Here is a 19163-nt window from a genome sequence, read left to right as displayed (position 1 = left end):
AAGCAATTATTTGTTCTTTACCTGAAGCTGAGATTTTACCAGATGTCCTGTATCTCTATGGCTAATTTGGCCACCCTACAAGTCACAAGTTGGTCCCCAGCAACGGGGCAGCCTGGGTCTAGGCTAATCAGGCGATGGGCAGTCCGAGCAGGGGTGGGGAGACCAGCATGGGGCCTGCTGGTGGCCCCTGAGGACAGACGGAGCCTTGGCCGAGCGCACGGAAGGCAGGGGACCGGCCACCCAGGCTGCCTCTGCTGACACCATGCTCCCCAGGGGTTCCTGTGGTCCTACCCTCCCCAAGAGCCCCAGCCCTACCCTCGGACACTGGTCTTGCTGGTCCACATCCAGACAGTTGGTTCGAGATGGGGGAGGCACCCCTGGCCTCCGTCCCATGCAGCCTGCTCAGGGGTCCAGGCCCCTTTCTGGGTGGGCTGGCAGGCCCTGGGGTGCAGCTCTGGTGAGCCCCCAGCTGTGGTGGACTCTGGTTCTGTCCCATCTCCCCCACTTGGAGGACTGGGCCCCTCTCTGCACTTGGCCTGAGACTCCCCTCCCCCTCCCCCAGGGTGTATGAAGCAGCATTGGGAGGGGATCTGGGGGGGCTGCAACCTCTGAAGACATTTCCTTCCGGACTCTGCTTGCAGGGCCTCACGTCTGGGGAGGAGAGGGGGGCCCTGTGTGTGTCTGCACATCTGTGTGCTATTGTGCGTGAGTGCGTGTACATAGTGTGCGTGGATGTGTGTGCGGGTGTGTCTGTGCACGTGTGTGCTCGCATGCTTCCTGGGGGAGGCGAGGTGTGGGGTCAGAGGGCCAGCATGAACCCAGCATCGCAGTGGATGGGGCTGGACCAAGGCCACCCCTCCCATGAGCCCCTGTCCCCATGTGCCACCATCCTGAGCCGTGGCGAGGGCACAGGGACTTGGGTCCAGGGCCCGGCCTTGGTCCCCTGGTTGAGATGTGGCCCTTTCCCCCTCCTCTCCTGGGAGGAGGGACGTTGCAGGACCAGGACCGTGGAGGATGGTGGGCTACGCTTTGGGGGGTTGGGTGGGCTCAAGCCAAGATACAGCTGGGGCGTCCCAACCTGGCCTGGAGACAGGGGGCTGGTGTGAGGGTCCCCGGCACCACGCCTCCCCATCCTGGCTTCTCAGATCTCCCACGCCGGTGAGCAGCTCAAGTTTTCGGGGTGCTGGGTGCCCCCCAGGAGGCGGCCTCCTTGCCATCCTCCCCCCAGGCTCCTGCTGCCGACCGTGGCCTTTGTCCTCGTCTGGGGCACCTCCTACCTGTGGGCCCTGGAGGACCCCCCGCCCTGATGGGGGAGTGGGATCCCCGTCTGTTGTGAGCTCTGCTGCCTTGGGGTCCCCGTGTGATTTGCAAACGTAGATCGTGTTTGGTTACATTTAATAGAGGAAGGAGAGGAGCGTTTCTCCTGAAACCACCTTGCTGGCCCCAGACCAAGTACAGGAAAGCAAGGACATCAATCTTTCCCCTTTTAAAGCAAGTTTTCTCTTTTTCTTTTTTTCAAGGAAAATAATTCCAGACTCCATTTTTCCTTATGTGCCTTCCAGACAGGGACCCCTCCTAGGGCTGCGGCCCCCAGGCTGGGCTGCCAGCACCACAGGGCAGGCGGGGCCTCCCTCCACACCCCTGGGGCAGCCACTGTTCCCTACGGGGCAGCCTGGGGCCCTGAGCTGAGGTGCCACCTGCTTCCGAGGGGCGGGGGGTCCAGGGGGCTGGGTGCAGGAGCCCGGGAGGGGCTGGGGAGGTGGGCTTTCTGGCTGACCAGCCAGTGACCGTGCTGCACAGAGACCCCTTGGAGGTGGGAGAGGGCTCCCTTAGGGGCTCAGCTTGTCCCCAGGCTCACCTCCAGTGGACAGCTGGCACAGCCTCCAGCCTCCCTCCAGGCCAGGTGTCCGTCTTCGGCCTCTGCCATTCCCCACCGCCGCCCCCCGCCGCCCCCCGCCGCCCCCCCCCCGCCCTGCATCCAGGCCTTCCTGGTTCCTGCACCCTCCCTCTGACAACCGGCCCCCACTCCCCGGGGTGCTCAAGTTTCCTGGCGCCTTGGTGGCTCGAGCCTCCTGCTGGATGGCATAAAGGATGGTCAAGGTCACATAGGTCCCCCTGCAGAAGGGAAGAAATAAAACCCTTCTCCCAACTGGCCACCAGGCCAAGGCAACCAGAGCACAGTGGACGCTTGTGTGGGGTCCCGTCACGCCCTGGCCCCGCCGTCCACCTCCAGCTCCTCCTAGGCACCCTCTCCCTCCCCTGAGGTGTGCACGGGGACCTGCGAGGGTGGAGCCACTGGTGTCCCCCTTGCCTCAAAAGGTTCCGTCACCCCAGACACCCCTCTTTAGCCAAAAGGCACATTTTGAGAGCCATCTGAGTAGGTGGGTGGGCCCAGGGGCTCCAAGGCCCTACCTGCTCCGCACGTGTCCAGTGGGGAGGACGGGTCTGCCTGCCCTGCCCTGTTGACCACCTTCCCCAAGGGAGCGGTAGGAAAGCTGGTCGCTCAAGAGGACGTCAGGAGGGCCACCTGGGCAGAAAGCCTCAGCCTCCCTGCGGACGCCTGGTCCAGACTGACCTGTGTGCTCCGCCCCCCCACCCCACCGCCAGTCACCCACACTCCCTCTGTGTGTCTGTGCAGTGTGTCTTCAGAGCTTTCCAAGCTCCACCCCCACCGGGCCTCCTGGGCCAGAATGGCTGCCCCTGCACCAGCTGGCTGCCCAGAGCAGGTGCGAGAGCAGGCCCTTCCCCAGCCAGGAGGGGACTGTCATCTCCCTGGGTGGGCACCACCCTGTCTTCTGCTCTCTGCCCCAGCCTCCAGCTCCTGCCAGCTGGTGGGCAGGAATAACCCCGTCACCCACGGGGAGTCCCGTGAGAGATCCCGGGGAAACGTCAGTCCCTCTCCTGTCCTCACTCCAGTGCCTTGACCCCTGGCTTCTCGGGGACCACCTTCCTGCCCCAGGTGGCTGCTGGCTGCTGGGGGCCCTGCCCTCTCCTACCAGGGCTGTCCTGGTGAGCACGGAGTGGGACTCCCACAGTAAATCCTGCAGCCTGGCCTGGGAGCCCAGCAGGCAGTTGGTCTCGGGAAGGCCCCCTGACCGGCAGGAAGTGCAGCTGTCACAGTGGGCTGAGCAGCCGGGGCACGTTTGCAGGGAGAAGTAGGTTCCTGCAGCATGCCCTCCTGTGCCTGTCCTGGGGGGCAGCCTGGGGTGCCAGTGAGGAGAGGACAGGGCAGAGCTGGGCCTTGGGCCATGGGCATGGGGCACACACAGCCCAGGGGTGCTGGCCGGTAAGGGGAGGACTCGTGGATAGGCGTGGAGCTGGGTCCTCGTGAGCAGAGGGCTTCTGGGGGAGGGGGCTGTGAGCAGGGGCCGGAGAGGAGAGGAGGCGGGGTGGTCGGCCCTGGCGTCTGCACCCTGGAGGCCCAGAGACTCCCATCCCCACACCGGGTGGGGCAGGTCCCGTCCCACACTGGACAGATGGGGAAACCGAGGCCTGAGAGGGAGGGGTTTTCCTGAGGCCACAGAGCTGTGGGGCGCGCACAGCGAAGCCGGTGGGGAAGCCCCCGTCCTCTGCAGTCTCCCCAAGAGGGGTCTGCCTTCATTTCTCCTGATGGGGGTCTCCGGGCAATGGGCAGATGCTGCGGTCAGCGCCTCTGAGGCCCCCCACCGACCGCAGTGGCAGGATGGCTGCAAGCAGACCAGCCAAGCGTTCCAGGAGGAGCCTCTCCAAGGAGCCAGGCTGCGCAGAGTGCAGAGCAGGCTCCCCGGTCACCCGTCCCTACCCAGGAACGCAAACACGGGAAGCGGGAAGCAGGTGAAAGTGAGAAACTTTAGCAAGTGAGAGCTTGCGAGGCCAAGGGCCTCCAGGAGAGAGACATCACACGCAACGCACGGCCCGCGGCCGCCGCCCCCGCCAAGGCCGCCCACCGCGCGCGTTCTTTCCATCGTCCGCAGCTGCTCCTCGTGCCTCCCTGCCTGGGCTCTCTCCCCCAGCCCACCGCCTCGCTCCCACCCCCAGCCCCCAGCCCAGCCTGCACAGCCTTCCCTGTGAGGCGCCCACCGTCCACGTAGGAAAAGGAGGCAGGACCCCCGCCCCCTGGCCGCTGGCCTTGGGGCACACCCAGCCTTGGTGCACAGACCCCTGGCAGGGGGAGAGGGCAGGAGCGCGATTCCGTAGGCCTGAGCCTCGTGCTGGGGGCAGCCAGCCCCTGGTGCCCAGGTGTCCTCGAGGGCCACTTCAGGGCACGGCTATTTCCAGCCTTACAGCTCAGTTCTCGTCCCAAAGAGGCAGGAATGCAGGCACTGGGGACAGCTGAGACCCCAAAAAGGGCACGCGCTGAGGAGGTGACAGCAGTAAACACGGGAGCGCAGCGCCTGCTCGGGTTTCCTCCCCCCCGCCCCACACCACGTGTCCCCTCCACCCTGCGCCCTCCCCGCCACCCCCAGCTTTCAGGCCTTCGAGGGGAAGGGGCTGGACAGAGGTTGTCATGGCAGGGCGGTGCAAGGAGTGATGTGGGTCCCAGTGGGGTGCTGGGGCCTGGACCCCCTTGCCCACAAGGCGCAGCCGGCTCTGTGCTGAGGACACAGGGCCCCTCCCTTTGTGAAGCCAAGGAGTCCAGACTCCCCCCCACCCCCCTCAGCCAACAGAGCCAGGACCGTCCAGCTCTTATCGGACGGCTGGGGGTCAGAGGGGCCGGTGGGAGAGGCATGGGCTCTGGCCAGCCTGTCCCTTGCAGACTTGCACCCCGTTCCCCACCCCAAGCCCTGACCTCAGCAAGGGACATCCTCGTGGTCCCTTCCTGCCAGCTGTCCCCTCCCATCCCAAGTGGCAGCCACAGCTGCTGCAGCCCGCCTGGCCCCGGCCCACCTGCCAGCCCCCCTCCGGCTCAGGCTGGGTGCAGGGCCTTTTTTGGGCCTGTCCACCGCAGGGCACTCAAGCCCACCGAGGGGAGGCCACTCGGCCCGGCCGCCCGCACAGGCACGCAGGCTACGGGCAGTGGCTATTTCAGGCTGGTGTTGGTTTCTGTCCTCTTTCCAAAGAGGAAGAGAATGTGGACACTTGCCCGACAGGCACCAGCCGGGAGCCCTGAGACCCCTAAAAGGGCAGCAAGGGCCAGGCGGAGAGGTCATCTCGGGCCGTCTCCTCGCCACTCGTGGGCTCCCAGGCTTCGGCCCTGACGGTTTCAAGGTCCCGTGGACACCGCCTCTGCATACCCATGTTCTGGGAGGGCTTGGGGAATTGGCCCCTCTCAAGGGCTTGCAACCTGAGGTGGCGGGCAGAGTACGTGGGTAGCTCTGTCCTGTGCCTTCTCCTGGCCCCAGGGGACCTCAGCCCCACAGCCCCTCGTGACCCCCAGGCCTTTGGGGCAGCCCACCCGGCTCTCCGGGCCCATCAGGAGCTTTGGGGCTGGGATCCCAGGTCTCGGGCACAGTCAGATCTGCCCTCGTCTGCAAACCAGCGGGTTGGGGTGGTGGGGAGGGGCTGGCGCAAGTTCAGGCCAAGCCATGTAGCATTGCAGGGAGGGGCTGGGCCTCACGGGGACTGCCTGGGACCCAGGGGGAGGGGTCGCTCCATCCTGAAGGTGGGGCAGGGGCCCGCACACAGCTCCCGGGAGCACACAGCAAGGCTGCAGGACGGAGAACGTGACCCTCTTTGCCCTCCCCCAAGTCTCTCCTCTCCTCATCTGCCCTCTGCTCCCAGAGAGCCCGAGTAGGCCTGCTCGTGTGGCCAGGCCTCCTGCAGGCCCCCCTCCTGGCCAGAGCAGGTGCGGCCGAGGAGGGCAGAGGGAGCGCACGGCCCCAAGGGCAGTGGGCAGAAGCGATGGGTGGAAGGATGGGGCAAGCAAAGTGGATGGTGCCAACGCGGCCAATGTCCTGTGAAGGTCCAGAGAGTCTGGGGCTCTCTCTGAGGGTCGTGTCCTCCGGGGAGACTCCCTGGACGGTGCTTCCGGAGCTGGACACACCCGAAAACACGCTTGTAGGTGGCCTGTTCTCCTTCCAGGGAAGTGTGCAAAATGGGCACAGAGTTTGCAGAGGTGGCCAGACAGCTCCTGCCCAGGGCCAGGGGGTTGGCACAGGCATCTGCCAGGCAACGGAGGCTTACCCAGGCCCTGGCCTGAGCCCCTGGAAGACAGAGCCAGGGCTGCCCTGCCGTGTCCAGGGTGGAGCCCCCGCCGAGCCCCCGCGTTGTCCCAGCCCCCCGGCCTCCGCCCCGGCCCTGGCCATGCCCGTCTGCCGCTCCCCCACCTTGGGTGATGGGCAGCCCTCCCCAAGCCAGCGGGCCGCGAGCTCAACCTGTTGGGGAGGGGGTGGCGCACAGCAGAGTCCAAGTTCAGCTCAGCCTGTGGGTCCAGCCCTTCCTCTGGGACTACACACCTTGGAGTTGGGACTGAGGCTTCCCCACCAACCGAAGGCTCTTGTGGGGAGCTTCAGCCGGAGTGGGGGGCTTGGGAGATTGACCTGGGGGGCTTCAAGGGCCCTGTGCGCTCAGAGCCAGTGCAGTCAGGGGTGCCGGCTGGCTTTGGGAGCCCTGGTTCAGGATCAGCGGTGCCCCTGCCCACAGGGAGCTCGCGGTCTCCCGGGAGGACACGAGGTCCACTGGACACTGACACCCAGAGAGCGCAGCACCAGCACATAGGAGGGGCGCCCTTCCTGTGGCACCAGGCCTGGTTTGGGGGCCAGTGCTCCCTCTGGGTGGGGGCTTTGGCTGCACAGTCTCCACCTCTCTCGACAAAGCCAGGAGCGCGGCCCAAGGGCCTCGGGCAGGAAAGGCCGAGGCTGGTGACCACTACGCCAAGAGGTTTTGTCTTAGCCCAGCACAAAGTCAGGTGGGGGCCGCCGAGCTGGGGCCGCCGAGCTGGGGCCGCCGAGCTGGGGCCGCCGAGCTGGGGCTGTGCAGGAGTGCTCCCGGGCCTGCCTCCTCTTCAGGGCAAGATGGAGATTTGGGTTTTATCCTCCTCACTTTTGCAAATCCTCCCACGGGCCCTCTCACCCCTGATGGCCCCCTCTGCCCTTCCATCACACCAGGCTCAATGAGGGCAGAGGCAGGCCCCATCAGGGGGCCTGTGATGGGGAAAGAGCTTTGTGGAGCCCTGACTATTGCAAGAGTTGATGGGGGTCCCGGGGGGCCTTCCGCAGGGGACAGGCGTGCAGCCGAGGCACCAGTGTCCCCCCACCAGCCTCCTGCCCCAAACAGTGAGACCCAGGCGGGGTGGGGGGCAGGCAGGGAGCAGGGTGGTTGGGCCCCAGGGGATGGCTTTCTGCAGGGACAGACCCCTCCCTCAGAGCCCTGCCCCGGAGGTCCTGGGGAACATGGCAGCTCCGGCCTCCATCCATCCGGGTCTCCACTCCAGTCTGCGGGGACAGACGGTCAGCCCTGGGCCAGCCCAGAATGGGGCCAGGAGAGCAGGGGGGCATCACCGTGGGGATCCGTCCCCAGCACCCACCCAGAGCCCAGGAACGTGTGGTGCCCAGACACGTTCCTGCCAGGAAGTGGCCGCCCTGCCAAGGGTGCCTGGCAGAGCGGCTGCCGTGCGGCTGAAACGACCCACTGTGTCAGCAACTGTGCCCCGGGACGGGGTGCACTGGCCGGCGTCCCCGAGGCACTCCTGACAGCTGTGTCCATATGGCTTCATTGAAATCCCCCCGAGGGGCCTCATGGGGCCCCGGGGGTCCTTCTGTGAAATACTGCATCTCGGGGTACCCACCTGCTGTGGGCACAGAGCGGGGGTCACCTGCCACCACTACTTAAAGTGGCCGCCTGGGCGCTCGGCCCCCCCTCAATTGGCCTGCAGCCGGGGGGAGTGCGGGGGGCATTCCTGCGGCCTTGGTTTGGACAGAGGGGTTGGGGTGCCTCCTGGAGCCAAGAAGCTGGGGCTGCCAGAAAGCGCCGGGGGTGGGTGGTGGCAGGAGCCCGGCCGGGCCCCGACCGCAGTACCGCAGCTTCGCGGTGATAAATGGCTTCTCCGTGAGCCAGGCAGCTCTGCCAGCATCTCCTCAGCCTCTGAATTCAGTCTTGTTGACCCTGAGGCCCACCAGGGCCCTTGCACAGGGCGGCTTTGTGGAGATGGTGATTTATGAGGCGCTGCTCCAGGTGGGGACCGTACGTGTGGGGCTGGCATCGGGGGGACGAGGGGTGTCCAGAGGCCCTGCCAGCCCGGAGTGGGCAGCTCCGCGTCCAGCATGACGGCAGCAGCCCGGGAGCCCTGGTAACCAGGCCTGGGCCTGAGCTCAAAGATGCGGGGTCCTTGGGGGCTCAGGGTCCCAGCCCTGGGGACCCCGCAGCGGGCAAGGGCTCCTTGGCGCCTGTTGAGTGAGGCACAAGGAGGCGGCCCAGCCTCGTCAGGCTGCGGACCCAGCCACGCGGCACATGGGACATACCCCCTATCCCAGCTCGGTCCTCAAAGCCCAGAGGACAGGATTGTGGGGAGGGGCAGGGGGCCTGGTGGCTGCTATGCCCCAGGGACTTCCTGCCCACATCTAGCCCCTCCCCAAGTGAACCCGACCTCTGGGGGGCTTTAGGGGGGCCCACCCCTCTGTGCCTGGAAACCATCACGCCACAGCCCAAGCTCTCTGGGGCAGGCTTCCCATCTCCCAGCACATTTTGGGGTGGAGATTCCCCCTTGTCTGTCCTCCAGATACCCCTTGTGGTCCCTCTGGCCCTGGGATACCACCCCCACCCCATGCTGGTCTCTGCCACCCAACAGAAGCCAAAGCCCCAGACACCCAGGTTCCCATTGCTGGAGTGAGCAGCCCTCAGCAGCCAATGCCAAGGAAGACCCACGAGTCCCTGAGGACCTGAAGCCAGGGGCTAGGCCATCGGTTATGGGCCAGCTGTGAAGCCCCCTTTGGTCTGAGCTTGCTGGTCTACCAAGTGTTCACCGTTTGAACTCTGAGACAGCCTCGGGTACCCCCACGCAGGGCCCTTGCGAGCTGGAGGGCAAAGAGGCTCCTCTCTTCTGGGCTACGGCCTGGGTAGGCTGGCCGTCTGCGTCCTTGGCTCCCTGAACTCTGAGTTCCTGGCGGGGAGGAAGCGGGCTGGGCCGGCCTCGGCGTCCCTGGAGCGCCCGGGCCTGTGGCTCTCTCTAATTGCTCTTTCCAAGAAATCCCTCAAACTCTTTCACAGGGAGAAAACACCGCAGGACTGGCCCTGGCCTCTTCCAGGCGGCCGGTGGTGGGAGCCGGTGGCTTAGGGGACAGCAGTGATGCCATCAGCTCTGAGCCAGACCCAGAAACAACTCTCCTGGAAGGCCGTCCTCTGGCTCCCAAGCTCAGCCCCCGGGTCAGGGCGAGAGGAAAGAGTGAGGGCGGGGAGGCATATGCCTGCACATGCGTGCTTACCCACCCGAGACGCGAGACGTGGGCTGCCTGTGGGCCGAGCAGAGCCCCACCCCAGCCCTTCTTGGACCACATGGCCCAGAGGGCCAGGCCTCTCCCCGGCAGCCAGGACCAGGAAAGCAGGGCAGGAGGGGCGGGGCCGGAGCCTCCGGGAGCCCCAGAAAGCTGAGAGGCACCCAGTCCGGGGTCTGCATTCGGTGCCCCTAACCTGGGACCCCAGCAAGGCAAGGGGTATCTGGGGCTTAAGGGCGCTGTGTAGACTCTCCCTCCTACTGGCCGCCCAGTGGACCCCTCCTCCTTCTCCCCTTCCCCCCTCCCCCGACTGCCCGCCTCCCCCATCTTCTACCTCCAGCCTGTAATTTCCAGCCGCCTCCCCCACGTGGGCGGTCGGCACACGTGGCCTCCACCTCCCCAACCCAACTGGTGTCCCCCCAGTGTCCCACTGCTTCCTGCTAAGGGACTCCAAGGTCCCCACTGTGGGGGACCATCTGGCAGGTAGGTCCCACGGCTTTCTCAGCACATGGGAGGCTCAGCACATACCCTCTCGTCAGGCCAGTGGGGAGCCCGGGGCCTGTCCAGGACCCCTGTGCGCAGACCCAGAGGGCTGCCAGGAAGAGACCTAGGGGACCGGGCAGCTGGGTGGGGCTCCCAGCCCAGGCCTCTCAGACTCAGAGGTGGCAGGTGAGGCCAGGCCCACACCTGGAGGCCACCTACGGCTAAGCCACCAACCCGCAAAACTGCAGGAAGGAAAGCAGGAGGGAAAAGGAGGCGTGAAAGCAGGAGGGAAAAGGAAGTGTGGAGGCCGGGCCCAGGAGGAGCTGATGCTCGGGCTGGTGGAGGGTCCCGTTGCCCCAGCAGTGGCAGGGCGGCCGAATCCCTGGGCGGTGGGCCCCTCAGGCGGGGCGGCCAGCGCTGTGCCCACCAACCCACAGCTGCCATTTGTCCTGCTGGGGGCGTCCCCCCTTCTCCACCTCCCCCTCTCACCACGCTCCCCAGCCCCGGGCTCCCGCCGCCCAGCGAGGGCCCCATCTCCTTGCACCCCCATTCCCTTTTGATCGGCCCCCCTCCTTCCATCCGTGCGGCCCAGCCCGGGTGTCCTGGGCCCATGATGGGCAGCTCCGCTGCTTTCTCAAGGATAGGTATTTCCGACCCGGCCTGGCCCGGGAGAGGCCTTCGCAGGGGCCCAGCTTCCCCTTCCTCACTAATCCTGTTTCCTGTGTTTATCCCGCTGGGCTGAGGAGGAAGCTGCCTCGGAGGCCATGGGAGGGAGGGTCCCACAGGGTCGAGGGCAGTGTGGAGGGGCTGGCTAGGGCCCACATCCTCAGAGCCATCGGGGGTCTCAGGAGGGGCTGGTAGGGCAGGAGGGACCTGAGGCCATGGAGAGCCCGAGAGGGTGCTGGAGATGAGGAGGTAGCCGGGCAGGACAGCAGGGAGATGCCCTCTGCCATGGGGAGGCTTGGGCAGCTTGGGGAGGGGGTGGGGCACCGCAGGCCAGGCAGAGGCAGGGAGGCACCGGGGTGAGGAGAGCAGCTGGCCCAGGACAGTGTGCTGAGGGGCCCGGGCTTGAGCCAGGAGTGGCCGGCTGGGCACGGGGGCTCAGGCTTAAGTGGGAGCCGTGTGGCCGCAGGTCCCAGGCCAGCCACCCTGGTGCCCACACATCAGGAACTCTGGCCTGAGTCCCACCTGAGTCCCCAGGGTGTGCTCTGTCCCTGTGGCCCCTGGGCTGCAGAACCCCCGCAGGACTGACATGCGGCAGGGGCCAGGGGGCTCTCATGGCCTCCAGCCAGGCACCCAGTCCTGGCCCCACCTTGGGACAGCTATGGGGGAGGCCCGCCCACCAAATGCCACCCCAGAGGGCCTACTGTCGCCATAGAGCAGATTCAGAGATCCCTGGGGGTCAGTGCTACAGGCTGCTCAGGGCAGGTGGTGGTCTTGTCCAAGGCAGTGGAGGCAATCATGTCTGATGGGAGAGGTTTTTCTAGTCAGAGGGCATCTGGACCCTTTATCTACTCCGGGCTCAAGGGTCGCCAAAGGGAGGGTCAGGGCCTGAGGACCCTGCAGCCCTGGGGAAGGAGGGCAGGGCCGATGCCTGGGAGCTTTCTGGCTCCAGCCCAGGCGGGGTCCCTCCTCACCAGGGTTCAAGCTCAGGGCTGGAGGGTCAGGGCCAGCCCACAGCCCCAAGGGATGCCCCCTCCCCAGCTAGAGGCCAAAGGGCCAGGATCCTGTGGGGGGACCCTTGGTCAGATAATGCCTCATTGTCCAGTTTAAGCCCTAATTAGCTGTGACCTTGGCCTGGAGAAACAGGTCTGGCAGGGGCACTGGGGTTCCGGGGGCAGGGCTGAATTCCAGGAGGGTGCAGCCCGGCCTGGAGGCCAGATAAGCCCTGAGGCTGTGGCTGCCCGAGGCCAGTCCAGCTCTGTGACTGAGTCACCAGACGTGCCCCTGGAGAGGTGTGCTGGTGGGTGGGACACCCTGCCCCTCCCGGTCCAGGTATCCAGAGCAGGACATGGGTCCTGTGTTCCCCAAGGAGGCTCCAGGGACACCCCGGTGCTGGCGGGGGGAGGGGTACGTGGGCCGCCCCAGGATCCTCGGACAGGTGTAAGGCAGGCTGCAGCCACGTCAGGTGATTTGGAGGTGGTGCCCGCGCCATGCCTGGAGGCCAGGCCAGGGAAGGCTCTGCGTGGGAGTGGGCGTCTGGGAAGGGACAGCCTTGGCCCCGAGGTTGGCCAGACACAGGGCGAGGTGCAGCCACCATCAGACCCAGGAGTCAATCCTGTGTCTAGGGGGTCAGGCCACAACAAGGCCTTGGAGGTGGGGAGGCAGATGCCTGATCCCAGGCCCTGAGGCCCCTCGGGGGTCCACAGCCTCTGCTGGTGGGAAGCCCGGCTCTGCTGACTCGACAGGGGCTGCTGGCTAGATGGCCTGGCAGCCCGGGTGGACGTGACCAGGAGGCCACCTCACCTCCCACACCCCAGCAGGGCCTCCGGAAGGCCACTCGGTGCTTCTAGAGCCTGGGGCTGGGACACCCCTGCCAGTGAGGGGGCTTCGAGTGGGCAGGGTGCCCGGGGGACCTGCTGTAGCCACCTCCCCCTTCCGAGGTCACACGGCCCCCTAGGAAGGCCTTTCCACGGAGGGGGTTGGAGACAGACAGGGAGTCTTGGAAGGACCTCGCAGAGCAGACCTTGCCCACCAGCCTAGGAGGAGGGACCCCGGGGTGCCGGGGAGAGGCCAAAAGGAAGACGCAAGTTGTCCACAGCCGGCACTGGCCTCACCCAGAGGCCCCCGGCTGGGTGACCGGCACCAGCTGACCGAGGATTAGGAGGTGGGCAGTGGAGCTGTGGGTTTGGAGGAGAGGACGGAGGGGGCCTGGTCCCATCTCCCACCTCCCTCAGACTTTGGAGAGACACCTGAGGAGAGAGATTCTGGAACCCCTGCAGTTACACCTCTTGGACTTTGCCTGGGGCTGGGTGAGCTGCTTGGCCTTGTGGTGAAGGTGACCCTGGCACTGTGACCTGGACAGGGCCTGCCCTCCCACCTGTGCGGGGGGGTGTGGCACCCCGAGGGAGGGAGAGTGGTCACTTGCCTGAGGTCAGGAGGGCAGTAATTCCCACCCATTGGCCCAAGGGGAATCTGGGACAGGGGGCCTCGGGGACTGCACCTTCCAGGGGCACCTGTTGGGGTCACGCGGGCAGCGAAACAAGGGGTCCCCACCAGCTCAGAGGCCTCCCCAGCATCCCCTCTGTCCCCTCGGGGGCCTCACCCGTCCTGCCCAGCCCAGCCCCGGGTCCTGCTAGAGCTGCTTGCAGCTGGACCGGCACACAGCAGCCTGACCCCGCAGCCTGACCGTGCACCCGGGGCTCAGGGCTACGCGCCGGCTGCAGGGACGGATACAGGAGGTTCCCCTCCCCCCGGCCTGGGCCAGCCCCCCGCAGTGGGCAGGTGAGGGACAGGGGAGCCCCTGAGGCCTGTTTGCTGTCCCAGCTGGGCTCCCTGCATGCCCCTTCCTCGGCAGCCCTGGCCCCTCCAGATCTCAGCCAGATCTGAGTCTCTACAGCCAGGTCTGGGGCAGGGCAGGGGGAGCTGGGAGGGGAGTTAGTGGTGGTGGGGACAGAGAACTTCTCTTCCAGGAAGGCATGTGGCCTCCACTGCCCCCAGCTTTTCGGGGTCAGCTGGGTGGGGGGGCTTCCCATCACCCCCTCCTCAAGGGAGTCTGACAGGCCTGCCCCCGAACCCCAGGTTCTCGCCTGCCTGGGGGCTCAGCACCACCTTCTCCCAAAGCACATCTGAGCTGGAAGGAGGCTCGGTGGGAGGGGATGGGAGACCCCCAGAGGGGAGGCGCTGGTAAACTCCACTACCCGCAGCACCACCCCCCCCCCCCCCCCCCCCGCCGCCCCCGGCCTCCCACCCCTCCCACTGCGGGAAGACTGCACGTCCTTCTGCCGCCGGCCCTGGGGGAAGTGAAGTTATGTGAGCAGTACCCCTCCTTCCCCCCAACAGCAAGCCACCAGCTGTCCCCTGAGACCAGCTCTGGCCTCGGGCTCCTTGGGCCTAAGCGCTCAGGGTGCTCCTAGCAGCGTGTGGAGTCTGGGGCACACATGCTCCTGTCTTTCTTTACAGTGAGTCCCTACCACTGGGACCTGGTCTGCACCTCTCTGGGCCGCACCCTGTGATCCAAGGCCCCAGCCCCTCCAGGCACAGTCCTGCTCCCCAGCGGGGCGGAAGGGCCGGCAGGCAGGGCAGACCTGCTGGGGCATCCCTGCCACGGAGGCCTGGAGTGCGGGGGAGGCTGTGGGGAGGTGGGTGGCCTGCGCCTCTTGGCCACGCCCCCCTTATCAGTGTGGCTGTTTAGATACAGGCCTGCCGGCAAGCCTGAGGGGCTTAGGGCCCAGCTGCCTGGGCAACTCCTCCCATGGGCCCGGGGTTAAGGGATACATGCCCTGCGACCCCCAGGCTCTGCCTCCGTGGAGGCCAGTAGTGCTGTGCCCTGCAGAACCTTCAGCCAATGTGAGGCCCAAGGGCAGGGCTCAGGGACTGCTGGGGCCTGGCCTGCAGCTGGAGTGAGGGTCCTGCTGAGGCCAGATTTGGGACCCCCTTTGGGACTGAGCAGCCAGGTCTGCTGGGCCCAGGAGCTGAGGGGTCTGTTGCCAGCAGGGGGGTCATGGTCTCAAGGAAGGGAAGGACCCAGGGTCTCACCTGGAAAGATCTGCCCCCTTCTGAGGCCTCTGGACAGCTGGGCAGAGAAACCAGAAGGGAAGGCCCGACTTGGGGGATGATGGGGAGGGGGCCAGGGGTCCCTCCCACCACACCCCCCAAAAGCCCCACCTCAATGGCTAAAGTAGGTGTCATGATGTCCACTGACCTCACGGGGGCGCAGGAGACAACAAAATTTCAGCTGTTCACGGGGGAAGGACATTTGTGGCCGAGCCTTTTGGGCTGAGCCAGTTTATGGGGGACCCCCAGCCCTCTCCCCAATAGAAGGACCCCTGCCCGCCCTTCCCAGCTGCTCCCCAAACCCAGGGCTTCCTGACAGGCATCTCCCTGTCTCCCCGCCCCCACCCCTGCAGCCTCTGGCTTCTGACCATGTCCCCTCCCTACCCTCCCCCTCCACAGGGCCTGGCCTCCAGAGAGGAGCTCTGAGGCCCCACCCTAGGCTGAGCTGGGGACTGAGACCCCAAGGCACGCAGCCCCACCCAGTCTGTGCATTTGGGAGGGGGCTCCAGGGGCGCCCTCCAGGGGTGGAGGTTGGGGGGCAGGAAGGAGGGGATGGGGCAGTTCTGGGAAAGGCCTGGGAGGGAGAGAGGGGTGTGGCCGCTGCCGGGAGCCTGGGAGAGGCAGCGTGGGTGAGGTTGGGTGGGGAGGCCCCGGAGCCGGTTGGAGGCCCCGGGTGGGGAGTCGTGGAGGGTGGCTGAGCAAGGGCTGTGCGGCCAGAAGCCGGGTGGGAAGGCCAACGGGCGCCCCTGGGGCCTCTGCCCCCAGCCCGGCTCCATCGGGACGTCCCAAGGCAGGGTCCCCAGGTTCCAACGGGCTCCCAGGGTCTCCTGGCCTGTTCCGGGCATGGGGGGCAGCTTGCCCCCCCCACCCCGGGCTTGTCAGACCCCGCTGACCTCTGCAATCCTCCCCGCAGGATGCTTCCCGGGCTCCGAAGCTGACGTGCCTTCCTCCCAGCCCTGGCCAGGCTCTGGACCTGGGGCCACATGCCTGTGGGGCCCTCCCCAGAGGCCACCAAAGACACCTTGGGTGGGGCAGCACCGGGTGGGCAGCCGGCCCCTTCCCACTTCCTGCCTGGATGCTGGGATTTGGGGCAGAAAGAGTCTGGCCAGGCACGGAGGGGTGGGGATGGGCTCCGCTGCTGAAGCCCCTCCCTTTTGGGGAGGATGAGAGACGGTTCTTCTGCTGCAGGTGCTGGGGAGACATAGAAGGTAGCTGAGCAAGGGTGAGACCGGAGGCAGGGAGGCCAGCTGGCAGGACTTCGAGGCCCCGGGCCAGACACGGCCAGCCTGAGGGCCTGAGGCCGGGGTCGGGGTCGGGGGGCAGGACCCCCCAGGCCACCTCAACCCTTCTCAGCACACCACAGGGCGGTCCTGAGCAGATGCAGCTCCGCCCAGACTCTGGCTGAGCGGGAGCTGCCTTGCCGGTCACACTGGCAGAGGGAAGCGGGTCTGGAGGGCTTCAGCTGGCTGTTCCCAGGCCAGGCCCTAACTCAGATCCTGGGGTCCCTGGCTGGTCCCCGGGGCCACGGGGTGCTCCCTGCCCCCCTCACACCCTTCCTCCCCTGGCCTCAGTTTCTCAATCTGCTCTCAGATCCCAGCCAGGTCTTGGTACTGGCTATGGTCCAGGTGCCGTGTGGAGCTGGGAAGCCCCTAGGGTAGATGAGCATCCCTGCAGTGGGAGGACGTGTGGAGAGGGCGGGAGAAGGGCCTGTCACTGTCACTCTACTTGAGAACAGGTGTCCCAGGCTCGGTCCCCGGCTGCACAGAGAGCAGAGATGCTGGTGGGGTCCCAGGCCCTTCCTCGCAGGAGAGGTCTGCCCAGCGGTCCTGGGGAGGGGTTGAGACCCAGGGGCGGGGGCCGGTGGGGGGACAGGAGGGGACCTTGGCAGCCGCACTGCTGGCCACGAGGCCAGGACCGAGGGGCCTTTTCGTGGAAAGGGATCAAAAGCTGCCTTATCACATTTGTTTTTCTCTAACCTTTGCTTCCTGGCTTGTGCAAGGCCCGCTCCCCCGGCCTTCACCTCTGCCTGGGGTGACAGCTTGCAGGTGCCCCCGGCACCCGCCCACCTCTGGCAGCTCGAGGGTCGCTCTGAGCCCCCGGGGGCTGCCGGGGAGGGAGGCTGTGGGCCACCTGCCCTGTCAATCAGCCGCTTCCCAGCCCCCGGCCACAGCAGGGCCTCTGCGGGATTTCTTTGCAGGCTTAGCCGTGGGCTGGGCCGGGGCGGGCAGGCGGGTGCGTGTCTGTGGGCTGGGTGGGGAGGTGCACCCCGAGGTCAGAGCCAGGTGGAGGTGCGCAAGTCTGGGTGTGTTTGGGGCGGTTTTAGGAGGGGCTGGTAAGGGTCCTGAGTCTTCTCAAATCATCCTTCCAGACAGGATTTGGCTTGTGAAAACCGCCCAGAGGCTTTGAGAGCCAGATATGGAGAGGGCGGGCTGGGGGGGAGGGGGTGCGGTGGGGGTGAGGCCCAGGTAGCATAGAGGCCCCGGTGGGGGGAGAGGCCTGATGGGAAGAGACTGACGGGAGGAGGGAGGCCCACGGAGAGGAGAGGCCGGTGTCGGCAGCAGGATCTGTAAGGCAGAGGATGTGTGCCAGCAGGTGCGGGCTCCCGGCTGCCCCGTCCCTCCTGGACCCTGGATCCTGTCCCTGGGCGGATGGACCCCTGGGTTGGCCGCAGCTTTGGGATGGTGGATATTTAGATGGGAGAGCGGGGAGCGAGGGTGGGAGCCGGGGCCCTGTGCCTGGAGGTGGGCGGGCCTTCTCCTTGCTCCCCGTTGCGGCTTGCAGACCATTTTTCTCGTGCCCAAGCCCTCCCAGCCTTGAGTCTCGTGCCGTTGCCTTCCTTGTCTGCGTCCCCCCACGTGCCCTGGGAGTTCCCACCTCTCCCCCTGCCCTCCAACCCTCCCCTGCCACCGTTGTTGGTGATCCTCACTGCCCACCCACGATCCTTCCAGAACCTGAGTCCCGCAGGCCAGGACGCATACCTCTTGCCTTGCCCAGCCCCCGAGACCCGAGCCGTCCCGTGCCCCTGGCTCCTGGTTCCGCCCGCCCTCCCCTTGGCCAGGACCCAGCGCCCTGCACCACCTCTCCCTCTCATCTGTGCCCGAGGGGGCAGCCGTGTGGTCGCCCTGCACCCACCCTACACTCCCCTGGCCCATTAAGGGCCCCTGGGTCTGGGCCCCCTCCGCCCATGTGGACCCCACCCCACCCCCTGTCTGGGGCATCCCAATCTGTTCCCCATATCCAAGCTGTTTTAGGTTCACAGGTGAGTGTGATCACACGGCATTTGTCCTCCTCTGCCTGCCTGAGCTCACTGAGCACAGGGCCCTCGAGGGCCATCCGTGGGCCGGCTCGTCTGCTCTAAAGCGGCATCACCTCCCCTAGGGACCCTGCACGCTGCCTGCAGGGGTACTCCCTTCTCCATACTCCGGTATCAGTACTCTGTGCTCTGTTCTCTATACGCCACACCCTGTTCAGTACTCTATCCTCCAGTCTCAATACGGAATGCTCCATGACTAGGACTCCATAATCCATGTTCCATACTCCACTCAGGACTCCACACTTCACACTCCATCATTAGTACTCTAGACTCTGTGCTCCACACTCCATTATTAACCCTCCATCCTCCATCCCTCATTCTCCATTCAGGACTCCTTTACCTATGTCCATTCTCCATACTCCACTAATAACACTCTGTGCTCCATACTCCATTATTAACCCTCCATCCTCCATCCCTCATTTATCGTCCATTCTCCATACCCCATTCTCCACCATTAATGCTCTACACTCCGCTCTCCATTTCTACGCTCTCCGGGTCTGCTTGCGCCCCTTTCTCCTGGAAGGCTTTTCTGTTCCTTCCCTTTCTCTCTGACTCCAACGCCTCCCCAGCCTCCTGCCCGACCATGGTCTGGACCTCCGCTTTCGCCATTTGCACCCCTGTCCCCGGCTCATCCACGTCTTCCCTTCACCGCTGAGCATAAACTCTCCACGCTCCTCCAAAAGCCACCGTCCAAGGGAGAGTAGTTCGCATCCTCTCACCTGCACCAGGAGCCCCCATAACGGGATTACTGCCCTTGTGAGAGGGACCCCAGAGAGCCCCTCCCTCTCCCCCACATGAGGACGCAGTGAGAAGGTGCCTTCCATGAACCAGAAAGAGGACCCTGACCAGTCACTGTGTGCCAGCACCTTGATCTTGAACTTCAAGCCTCCAATTTTGTGAGATACAAACCTCCCCTGTTTAAGCTGCCCTCTCCGTGTGCTATTCTGCTGCAGAGGCTCTGCACTGAGACCACCGCCCTCCCTAATATGCCCCTACCCCTCACCTTGGAGTTCTGAGCCCTGAAAAGCACCTTTCTGAGGCCCAGGCTGCTGACCTTGGACAGTCACAGTGACCCTTGGGCTGGGAGGACGAGCAGACACACATGCGCTCTCCCGAGTCCTGCACGTGTCCCCCCAGCCTTCCGCCACAGAGCAAGGTTGCTGACACAAGACGCTGTCTCCTCTGCTGGCCTGCTGGTCCCTGGACACGAGGGCTCTGAGGGGTCCAGGTGGCAGCCATGTCCTGTAGCTCAGGGACCCACCATGTCCCAGGCCGGAGCCGAGGGAGGGAGCACCAGACCAGCC

The sequence above is a fragment of the Hippopotamus amphibius genome, chromosome 3, assembly GCF_030028045.1.
Source record: "Hippopotamus amphibius kiboko isolate mHipAmp2 chromosome 3, mHipAmp2.hap2, whole genome shotgun sequence".
Classification (NCBI taxonomy): Eukaryota; Metazoa; Chordata; class Mammalia; order Artiodactyla; family Hippopotamidae; genus Hippopotamus; species Hippopotamus amphibius.
Note: the sequence above shows the minus strand (reverse complement) of the source record.